We start from the raw sequence: 11,380 nt of genomic DNA on the forward strand, positions 1-11,380 counted from the left end.
TCCCAGCACTTTGGGAGGCCGAGGCGGGTGGATCACGAGGTCAGGAGATCGAGACCATCCTGGCTAACACAGTGAAACCCCATCTCTACTAAAAATACGATAAACTAGCTGGGTGCGGTGGCAGGCGCCTGTAGTCCCAGCTACTCGGGAGGCTGAGGCAGGAGAATGTTGTGAACCCGGGAGGCGGAGCTTGCAGTGAGCCGAGATCATGCCACTGCACTCCAGCCTGGACCACAGAGCGAGACTCCGCCTCAAAAAAAAAAAAAAAAAAAAGTAGACACTTTGTGGGAAAGTTTAAAAAGTCTTTGACATGGTCAGGCATGGTGGTTCATGCCTGTAATCTCAGTACTTTGGGAGGCAGAGGTGGGTGTATTGCTTGAGCCTAGGAGTTCCCAGGTTTGAGACCAGCCTGGGAAACATGGTGAAATCCCATCTCTACAAAAAATACAAAAATTAGCCGGGTATGGTTGCTCACACCCGGAATCCCAGGTACTCTGGAGGCTGAGGCAATAGGATTGCTTGAGCCCAGAAGGCGGAGGTTGCAGTGAACCAAGATCACATCACTGCACTCCAGCCTGGGTGACAACGTGAGACCCTGTATCAAGGAAAAAAAAAAGTATTTGACAAACTGATTCTAAAATTTATATGGAAAGGCAAAGGGACTAAAATAGCCAAAACAATTTTGAAGAAGAACAACAGAGTTGGAAGACTAATACTGTCTGATTTCAAGACTTACTAAAAAGCTATAGTAATCAGAACAGTGTGGTGTTGGCAGAAGGATAGATACATAGATCAATGAACAGAACAGAGGTTCAGAAATAGATTCAGGCTGGGCATGGTGGCTTATGCCTGTAATCCCAGGACTTTGGGAGGTCGAGGTGGGGGATCACTTGAGGTCAGGAGTTTGAGACGAACTTGGCCAACATAGTGAAAACCCATCTCTACTAAAAATACAAAAATAAGTGGGGCGTGCTGGTACGCACCTGTAGTCCCAGTTACTCAGGAGGCTGAGGCAGGAGAATCACTTGAACCCAGGAGGCAGAGGTTGCAGTGGCTGAGATCATTCCACTACACTCCAGCCTAGGTGACAGAGCGAGACTCCATCTCAAAAAAAAAAAAAAGAAAAGAAAAAAAAGAAACAGGCTGGGCACGGTGGCTCATGCTTGTAATCCCAGCACTTTGGGAGGCCGAGGTGGTTGGATCATGAGATCAGGAGATCGAGACCATCCTGGCTAACACGGTGAAACCCCGTCTCTACTTAAAATACAAAAAATTAGCCGGGCGTGGTGGCAGGCGCCTGTAGTCCCAGCTACTCGGGAGGCTGGCGTAAACCTGGGAGGCAGAGGCTGCAGTGAGCTGAGACGGCGCCACTGCACTCCAGCCTGGGCAACGGAGCAAGACTCCATCTCAAGGAAAACAAAAACAAAAACAACAGATTCACACTATTAAATATGGCTATTGATATTTGACCAAGGTGCAAGGGCAATTCAGTGGAGAAAGAATAGTCATCTCAACAATTACACCTAAATGTAATTTGTAAAATTATAAATTTTTTTATTATTTTGTTTTAATTTTAATTTTTTTTTTTTTTTTTTTTTTTTAATAAAGGTGGGGTTTTGCCATGTTGCCCAGACTGGTCTCAAACTCCTGGACTCAAGCCATCTGCTTACCTCAGCCTTCCACAGTGCTGGGACTACAGGTGTTAGCCACCATGCCCGGCCTAAACTATAAGAGATTTAAAAGAAGATAACAGGTAATCCTTATTACATTGAGCTAGGCAAAGAGTTCTTAGATATGTCACCAAAAGCAAGATCCATAAAATAAAAAGTTGATACATTGGATTTCATCAAAATTAAAAACTTTTGCTTTGCAGTAGACTATCAAGTAGATGAAAATATAAGCAACACACTGGGAGAAATGTTTGCCAATTATATATCAGACATGCAGGTCATATTAGAAATGTATAAAGAGGTTGGATGAAGTGACTTACACCTGTAATCCCAGCACTTTGGGAGGCGAAGGTGGGTGGATTACGAGGTCAGGAGATCGAGACCACCCTGGCTAACACATTGAAACCTCATCTCTACTAAAAATACAAAAAATTAGCCAGGCATGGTGGCTTGCGCCTATAGTCCCAGCTACTCGGGAGGCTGAGGCAGGAGAATCTCTTGAACCTGGGAGGTGGAGGTTGCAGTGAGCCGAGATCGCACCACTGCTCTGCAGCCTGGGCAACAGCAAGACACGCTCTCAAAAAAAAGGTGCGGGCACGGGGGCTCGTGCCTGTAATCCCAGCACTTTGGGAGGGCGAGGCAGGTGGATCACAAGGTCAGGAGTTCGAGACTAGCCTGGCCAATATGGTGAAACCCTGTCTCTACTAAAAATACAAAAAGAATTAGCCAGGCGTGGTGGCACATGCCTGTAATCCCAGCTACTTGGGAGGCTGAGGCAGGAGAATTACTTGAATCTGGGAGGCAGAGGTTGCAGTGAGCCGAGATCGTGCCACTGCACTCCAGCCTGGGTGATAGAGCTAGACTCCATCTCAAAAAAAAAAAAAAAAAAAGTATAAGGAGCTCAAAACTCAGCGAGAAGAAAGCAAACAACGCCATTAAAAAAATGGGCTGGACCCAGTGGCTTATGCCTTTAATCCCAACACTTTAGGATGCCAAGGCAGGCAGATCACTGGATCCCAAGAGTTTGAGATCAGCCAGGGCAACATGGCAAAACTCTGTCTTGACAGAAAAAAAAAAAAAAATACAAAAGTTAACTCAGTGTGGTGGCATGTGCCTGTAGTCCCAGCTACTCGGGGACTGAGGCAGGAGAATCGCGTGAACCTGGGAGGTGGAGGTTGCAGTGAGCTGAAATTGCGCCACTGCACTCTAGCCAGGGAGACAGAGTGAGACTGTGTCTCCTAAATAAATAAATAAATAAGACCTAAGTATTTATTCAAGTGAAATAAAAATCTGTGTTCACAAAAAAACTTGTCTGTGACTGTTTACAGCAGCTTTATTTATAGTCACCACAAACTGGAAAGAACCTGAATGACTCTTAGCTGGGGAATGGATAAACTGTGATATATCTACACAATGGAATACTCTTCAGCAATAAAAAGGAACTATTCACATATGCAGTAACGTGAATGAAATTCATTGGTATTATGCTCAATGAAAGAAACAAAACTCAAAAGGCTGTAGTCTGTATGACTGCATTTGTATGATGTTCTGGGGAAAACTCAAAACTATAAGGACAGTGGGGAACAGATCAGTGATTGCCTGGGGATAAGAGTAGAGAGACAGTGAGCCGGGTGCAGTGGTTCATGCCTGTAATCCCAGCACTTTGGGAGGCCGAGTTGGGGCAGATCACCTGAGGTCGGGAGTTTGAGACCAGCCTGACCAACATGGAGAAACTCCGTCTCTATTAAAAATACAAAATTAGCCGGGTGTGGTGGCGCTTGCCTGTAATCCTAGCTACTCAGGAAGGCTGAAGCAGGAGAATCGCTTGAACCCGGGAGGTGGAGGTTGCGGTGAGCTAAGATGGCACCATCGCACTCCAGCCTAGGCAACAAGAGTGAAACTCCTTCTCAAAAAAAAAAAAAAAAAAAAAAAAAAACTGTAGAGAGAGAGTGGCCAAGTGCGGTGGCTCATGCCTGTAATCCAGCACTTTGGGAGGCTGAGGCGGGCAGATCATGAGGTCAGGAGTTCAAGACCAGACTGGCCAATGTAATTAAACCCTGTCTCTACTAAAACTGCAAAAATTAGCTGGGCATGGTGGCGCGCACCTGTAGTTCTAGCTACTCGGAACGCTGGGGCAGGACAATTGCTTGAACCTGGGAGTCGGAGGTTGCCATGAGCCGAGATGGCACCACGCTGCACTCCAGCCTGGTGACAGAGCGAGACTGTCTCAAAAAAAAAAAAAAAAAAAAAATGTAGAGAGTTTGACTGCAAAGAGGTAGTATGAGGAAATTTTTGGGGGGTGACATGACTGTTCCATGTTTTGATTGTGGTTGTGGTTACACGACTATGCATTTATGATAACTCTTAGAACTGAACACTAAAAGAGTGTTTTTTTTTGTCTGGGGCGGAGAAGAGAGGCTTTAAAGACTAATTCCAGAAATGTAATTCTCTAAATACATTTGAATTTTTAGCTTAATTTTCTTTTTTAATATGTTTTACATAATTAAAAGTGAAAAGTCTAGAAAATTTAAATCCTTTTGAATTTATTTTACTTAGAAATGCAGTTGTGGGTTTTTTGTTTTGTTCTGTTTTGTTTTGTTTTGTTTTTGAGACAGAGTCTTCTCTGTAGCTCAGGCTGGAGTTCAGTGGCACAATCACAATTCACTGCAACCTGTGCCTCCGGGCTCAAGCGATCCTCCCACCTAAGCCTCTTGAGTCGCCGGCACTACAGATGGCGCGCCACCATGCCTGGCTAATTTTTTGTGGGTATATTTTTTTTAGAGATGGGGTTTTGCCATGTTGCCCAGGCTGGTCTTGGACTCCTGGGATCAAGTGCTGGTCACCTCAGCCTCCCAAAGTGCTGGGATTACAGGTGTGAGCCTCTGTGCCCAGCTCACTTTGTTTTTTTGAGACAAGGTTTCCCTCTCACCCAGCTACTCGGGAGGCTGAGGCAGGAGAATCGCTTGAACCCAAGAGGCGGAGGTTGCCGTGAGCTGAGATCACACCATTGCACTCCAGCCTGGGCAACAAGAGTGAAACTCCGTCTCAAAAATAAAAAAAAAATTTGAATTTGACCTTGATTTCTCCTTACCCTTTATCCGACATATCTGGTTGGTCCCAGTTCTGATTTTAACATTGAAGGTCTCCTAAATCTGCATTTTTTCGTTTGTAACATATTGCCAAATTCTTGGATGAGACCTTTTTTATTTCATATTTCAACAGTTACAGTAGCCTCCTAACTAATCTGCATGTCTGGAGGCTTATCACCTCTCTCTAGTCTGTCCACCACACTGCCACAAGAGTGATCTTCCTAAGCTGTAAGATTACTTATACCCTTTCCCTTTAAGGCCCTGGTGCCTGATACGTAGCAGATGCTTGATTCCATCATCCTGCCTCACTTTATTATATTTTTGCTCAAGCTATTTTCTTCCAAGGACATTTCTTCCAAAATAGACAAACATAACCAATTATCTGAACAAACATAACCAAGACTCTCCTAATTAAGCTTTAGGATTTAGCTCATAGTTAATCTCTTCTGTGAAGTCTTCCCCGTTCCCAAGGCACTATTAATCACTCTTGCTGATGGGCTACTCTGACATTTTACTATCCTGCTAACATTACCTTTATTATTGTTTTTTACGTTGTTTAAAGGGCAACATCTCATTCTATAAAATAGAATGCATGTTTCTTACATTTATTATTTAATTGCCATTCTGTTTCCTCATCTGGATTGTGAGCTTTTTGTAGGTAGGGGTTACGCCTTTTTCACTTTTTTTTTTTAATAGACAGGATCTCACTGTGTTCCCAGGCTTGGAGTGCCATGGCATTGTCATAACTCACTGCAGCTTCTAAACTCTTGGGCTCAAGCAGTCCTCCTGCCTCAGCCTCCCAAGTAGCTAGGACTACAGATGCAAGCCAGTGTGCCAGCTAATTTTAAAATATTTTGTGGAGATGGGGTCTCAATATGTTGTCCGGACTGTTTTTTTTTCTTTTTTGAGACAGAGTTTAATTCTCCACCAGGCTAGAGTATAGTGGTGCTGTTATAGCTCACTGCAACCTCAAATTCCTGGGCCTAAATGATCCTCTTGTGTCAGCCTCCCAAGTAGCTAGGAGAGTAGACACAAGCCACTGTGCCTGGCTAATGAAAAAAAAAATTTTTTTGGCCAAGACAAGGTCTCGCTATATTGCCCATGCTGGTCTCAAACTCCTGGCTTCAAGTGACCCTCCCACCTCAGCCTCCCAAAGTGCTGGGATTACAAGTGTGAGTGCCTGGCCCTTTTTTACCTTTTTAATGTCAGCACCTGACAACTAAGCCTGCCAAATATAGAGTTTCTACTGTGTTTTCAGCATTGGTGGTACACAAAACAAGATAGACAAAGTCCCTGCTGTTATGGAGCATACATTCCAGTGAGGGCAAACAGACAACAAACAGCTTTTTTTTTGTTTTTGTGTTTTGAGACGGAGTTCCGCTCTTGTTGCCCAGGGTGGAGTGCAATGGTGCGATCTCGGCTCACCACAACCACAACCTCCGCCTTCCAGGTATGAGCAATTCTCCTGTCTCAGCCTCCCAAGCAACTCAGATTACAGGCATGCACCACCACGCCCGGCTGTTTTTTTTGTATTTAGTAGAGACGGGGTTTCACCATGTTGGTCAGGATTGTCACGAACTCCTGACCTCCAGTGATCCACCGGCCTCAGCCTCCCAAAGTGCTGGAATTACAGGCGTGAGCCACCGTGTCCAGCAACAGACAGCTTTTTAAAAATCAGTTAATGGCCGGGCATGGATGGCTTATGCCTGTAAACCCAGCACTTTGGGAGGCCGAGGCAGGCAGATCACTTGAGGTCTGGAGTTCAAGACCAGCTTGGCCAACATGGTGAAACCCTGTCTCTACTAAAAATACCAAAAATTAGCTGGGTGTGGTGGCATGAGCCTGCAGTCCCAGCTATTCAGGAGGCCGAGGCAGGATAATCGCTTGAACCGGCAGGCAGAGGTTACAGGGAGCCAAGATCGTGCCACTGCACTCCAGCCTGGGCTACAGAGCAAGACTCAGTCTCAAAAAAACAATAAAAAAGTCAGTTAATGGCCGGGCATGGTAATCCCAGCACTTTGGGAGGCCTAGGTGGGTGGATCACTTGAGGCCAGGAGTTCAAGACCAACCTGGCCAACATGACGAAACCCCATCTCTACTTTTATACAAAAATTAGCTGGGCATGGTGGTGGATGCCTGTAATCCCAGTTACTTGGGAGGCTGAGGCAGGAGAATTGCTTGAACCCGGGAGGCGGAGGTTGCAGTGAGCCAAGATCGTGCCACTGTACAGCCTGCGAGATAGAGCGAGACTCCATCTCAAAAATAAAACAAAATAAAAATCAGTTAATGATAAATACTATAAAGAAAAATAGAGGATGTGATAATATGAAATGAATAGCTACTTTAGATTGGGAGACTATCTCTCTGAGGATATGGCATTTAAGATCTAGGAGTATATGAAGATCAGCAGATCAAACATTATAGTGCAGAGCACCTAAGGAGGAATGAACTTGGTATGTTGGAGGAACAGAAATCAGGCCAGTACTGTTTGAATACGGTGAATGAAGGAGAGAATGACCAGAGATGAGAAAGGTAGAGGCTACATGACAGTGAGATTTGGAAGCTAGGGTAAGGTGTTTCGTTTCCTTTGGAGTGTTTTTTTTTTTTTTTTTAGATGGGGTCTCACTCTGTCACCTAGGTTGGAGTGCAGTGGCGCAATCTTGGCTCACTGTAACCTCTACCACCGGGCTAAGGGATCCTCCCCCCTCAGCCTCTCAAGTAGCTGGGACCATAGGTGCACGCCTCTACGTCTGGCTAATTTTTTTGTATTTTTGGTAGAGATCAGATTTCACCATGTTGCCCAGTCTGGTCTCAAATTCCTAAGCTCAGGCAATTCACCTGCCTTGGCCTCCCAAAGTGCTGGGATTTCAGGCGTGAACCACTGCACCCAGCCTCCTTTGGAGTTTTTAAGTATGAGTATGAGATGACTTGATTTGTGACTAGAAAGAATGATCAGTTGCTGTGTTAGAAATGGATTGTAGTGGCCGGGCACGGTGGCTCAAGCCTGTAATCCCAGCACTTTGGGAGGCCGAGACGGGCGGATCACGAGGTCAGGAGATCGAGACCATCCTGGCGAACATGGTGAAACCCTGTCTCTACTAAAAAATACAAAAAACTAGCTGGGCGAGGTAGCGGGTGCCTGTAGTCCCAGCTACTCGGGAGGCTGAGGCAGGAGAATGGCGTGAACCCGGGAGGCAGAGCTTGCAATGAGCTGAGATCCGGCCACTGCACTCCAGCTCCGGAGACAGAGCAAGACTCCGTCTCAAAAAAAAAAAAAATGGATTGTGGTGTAGGCGCGGTGGCTCACGCCTGTAATCCCAGCACTTTGGGAGGCCAAGGTGGGTGGATCACTTGAGGTTGGGAGTTCGAGACCAGCCTGACCAACATGGGGAAACCCCACCTCTACTAAAAATACAAAATTAGCTGGGCGTGGTGGCGCATGCCTGTAATCCCAGCTACTCAGGAGACTGAGGCAGGAGAATTGCTTGAACCCGGTTTGCGGTGAGCCGAGATCACACCATTGCAATCTAGCCTGGGCAACAAGAGCGAAACTCCATCTCCAAAAATAAATAGATTGTAGAAGGAAGCAAGACCAGTAACAAGGCTCTTTGCACGAATCACATGAGACTTTATGGTAACTTGGACTGGGGTGATGGTATAAAAGCTGTGGAAAGGTGGACAGATTTGGCATGTCTTTTGGAAGTGAAGTTGACAGGGCTTGCTTTGGGATTGTTACAGGTAATAAGAAATCATGGATAGCTTCTAGATTATTGACTGGAGCAACCAGGGAAGTAAAATGTTGATGCTGTTAATTGAGATGAGTAAGCCTAGCAGAATATAATTGTCTAGAATTCTTGGACAGTGGTGGCTCATGCCTGTAACCCAGCACTTTGGGGGCTGAGACAAGAGGATCGCCTGAGCCCAGGAGTTTCAGACCAGCCTGGGTAAGATAGAGAGAACCCGTGTCTACAAAAAATAAGAAAGTTAGCCATGTGTGGTGGTACATGCCTGTGGTCCCAGCTACTTGAGGGGCTGAGGTGGGAGGATGGCTTGAGCCCAGGGGGTGGAGGTTGCAGTGAGCTGTGATTGTGCCACTACACGTCAGCCCTGGCAACAGAGTGATAACTTGTCTAAAATAAAAAAAAAAAATTGTCAGCCGGCACGGTGGCTCATGCCTGTAATCCCAGCACTTTGGGAAGCCGAGGCGGGTGGATAGACCATCCTGGCTAACTCGGTGAAACCCCGTCTCTACTAAAAATACAAAAAATTAGCCGGGCATGGTGGCGGGCACCTGTAGTCCCAGCTACTCGGGAGGCTGAGGCAGGAGAATGGCATGAACCTGGGAGGCAGAGCTTGCAGTGAGCCGAGATTGTGCCACTGCACTCCAGCCTGGGTGACAGAGCGAGACTCTGTCAAAAAAAAAAAAAAAAAAAAATTATCTTTTGGTCCTGCCAGGTTTGAGATACTTATTAGGTATCCAAATGGAGAAATTAGATAGGCAGTTGGATAGAAATGCCTGGCATTCCTAGGAGAATTCTGAGCTGAAATAGATAGAATTTGTAGTCATGGAATTTAATCAGGAGGTCATCTACGGATGGTTTGTGGCTAGAGAAGAGCAATTTGAAAGAGAAGGACTAGCTAGTGAGGTAGGTGGAAAACCCAGAAAGTGATGCTATAGAAGGCAAGTAAAGAAGTGTTTCAAGAAGGGAGTGGTCAGCCTGCGTAACATAGTAAGACCCTATGTCTACAAAAAATAGAAAATTAGCTGTCTGGTGGCACATGCCTGTGGTAGTCCCAGCTATTCAGGAGGCTGAGGTGGGAGAATTACTTGAGTCTGGGAGGTTGAGGCTGCAGTAAGCAGTGATTGTGCCGCTGCACTCCAGGTGACAGAGCTAGACACTCTCAAAAAAAACAAAAAACAAAAACACGGAGTGGTGAGCTCTGTTGAATGCTATATAGAGGTCACGTAACAGAGAAGTACTCACAGGATTTGACAAGCTAGGGACCTAGGGATTATTGGTGACTTCCAGTAGACCTGTTCATTGGAGTGGTGGAAATAGAAGTCTAATTGTAGTTGATTGAAGGGGAAAAGTAAGATGAAGAAACATTTGATCATTTTTTTTTTGGTTTTTTTTGGTAACAGGTTTTGGTATCCAGTTTCTTTGAAAACTTCCTGTGTCATTGTAACTAAGTACTTACCTGTTTGTATTCCAGTTGAATATGTGGCTTCCCGCTCCCCGCCCCCACCCCGCAAGACGGAGTCTCAGTCTCTTGCCCAGGCTGGAGTGCAATGGCGTGATCTCGGCTCACTGCAACCTCTGCCCCAAGTTCAAGTGATTCTCCTGCCTCAGCCTCCTGAGTAGCTGGGACTACCTGCGCCTGGAACCACGCCTGGCTAATTTTATTTTCATATATATATATAATATATATATATTTAGACGGACTCTTGCTCTGTCGCCCAGGCTGGAGTGCAGTGGCGTGATCTCAGTTCAGTGCACCCTCTGCCTCCTGGGTTTTAAGCAGTTCTTTCTGCTTCAGTCTCCCGAGTAGCTGGGATTACAGGCGCCTGCCACCATGCCCAGCTAATTTTGTTTTTTTTTTTTTTTTTTTTGAGTTGGAGTTTTGTTCTTGTTGCCCAGGCTGGAGTGCAATGGTGCAATCTCGGCTCATTCCAACCTCCGCCTCTTGGGTTCAAGCGATTCTTCTGCTTCAGCCTCCCAAAGTGCTGGGATTACAGGTATACGCCACCGCATCCAGCTTAATTTTTGTATTTTTAGTAGAGACGGGTTTCACCATGTTGGCCAGGCTGGTCTTGAACTTCTGACCTCAGGTGATCCACCTGCCTCAGCCTCCCAAAGTGCTGGGATTACAGGCATGAGCCACTGTGCTGCCCGGCCTTTTTAAAAAATATTTTTAGTAGAGACAGGGTTTGGCCAGGCTATCTCAAACTCCTGACCTCAAGTGATCTGCCCGCCTTGGCCTCCCAGAGTGCTAGGATTACAGGCGTGAGCCACTGCGCCCAGCCTGACTATGTATTTGTGTTGAAGTAGTATCTTTCAGTGTTTTTGTACCATTATTTTATTTTATTTATTTATTTGTTTTGAGACAGAGTCTCGTTCTATCGCCCAGGCTGGAGTGCAATGGTGCGATCTCGGCTTATGCAGCCTCCGCCCCCCAGGTTCAAGCGATTCTCCTGCCTCAGCCTCCTGAGTAGCTGGGATTATGAGCATGCGCCACCACACCCAGCTAATTTTTGTATTTTTAGTAGAAATGGGGTTTCACCATGTAGGCCAGGCTGATCTCAAACTCCTGACCTCCTGTGATCTACCTGCCTCGCCCTCCCAAAGTGCTGGGATTACAGGCATTAGCCACCTCTCACCCAGCCCTGTATGATTATTTTAGATGGACTCCTATTTCCAAAAACCTGCTTTAACTACTTTTATGAGCAATACAGGTAACTGATGAGCGAATGAGACTTTTTATAAGGGTTAGACCCTTGGTCTATAAGAAAAGCAGACTGGGGCCGGGTGCGGTGGCTCAAGCCTGTAATCCCAGCACTTTGGGAGGCCGAGACGGGCGAATCACAAGGTCAGGAGATCGAGACCATCCTGGCTAACACAG

At 46.0% G+C, this 11,380-nt stretch overlaps 1 protein-coding gene across 6 annotated transcripts in view; it reads left to right on the forward strand.

The window, feature by feature from the left end:
* The window catches only part of FAM222B (family with sequence similarity 222, member B), a 131,474-nt gene that overhangs the window by 24,539 nt on the left and 95,555 nt on the right, over positions 1–11,380 (forward strand). The window lies entirely within an intron of this gene.

Source organism: Mandrillus leucophaeus, unplaced genomic scaffold (assembly GCF_000951045.1).
Source record: "Mandrillus leucophaeus isolate KB7577 unplaced genomic scaffold, Mleu.le_1.0 Scaffold541, whole genome shotgun sequence".
Lineage (NCBI taxonomy): Eukaryota > Metazoa > Chordata > Mammalia > Primates > Cercopithecidae > Mandrillus > Mandrillus leucophaeus.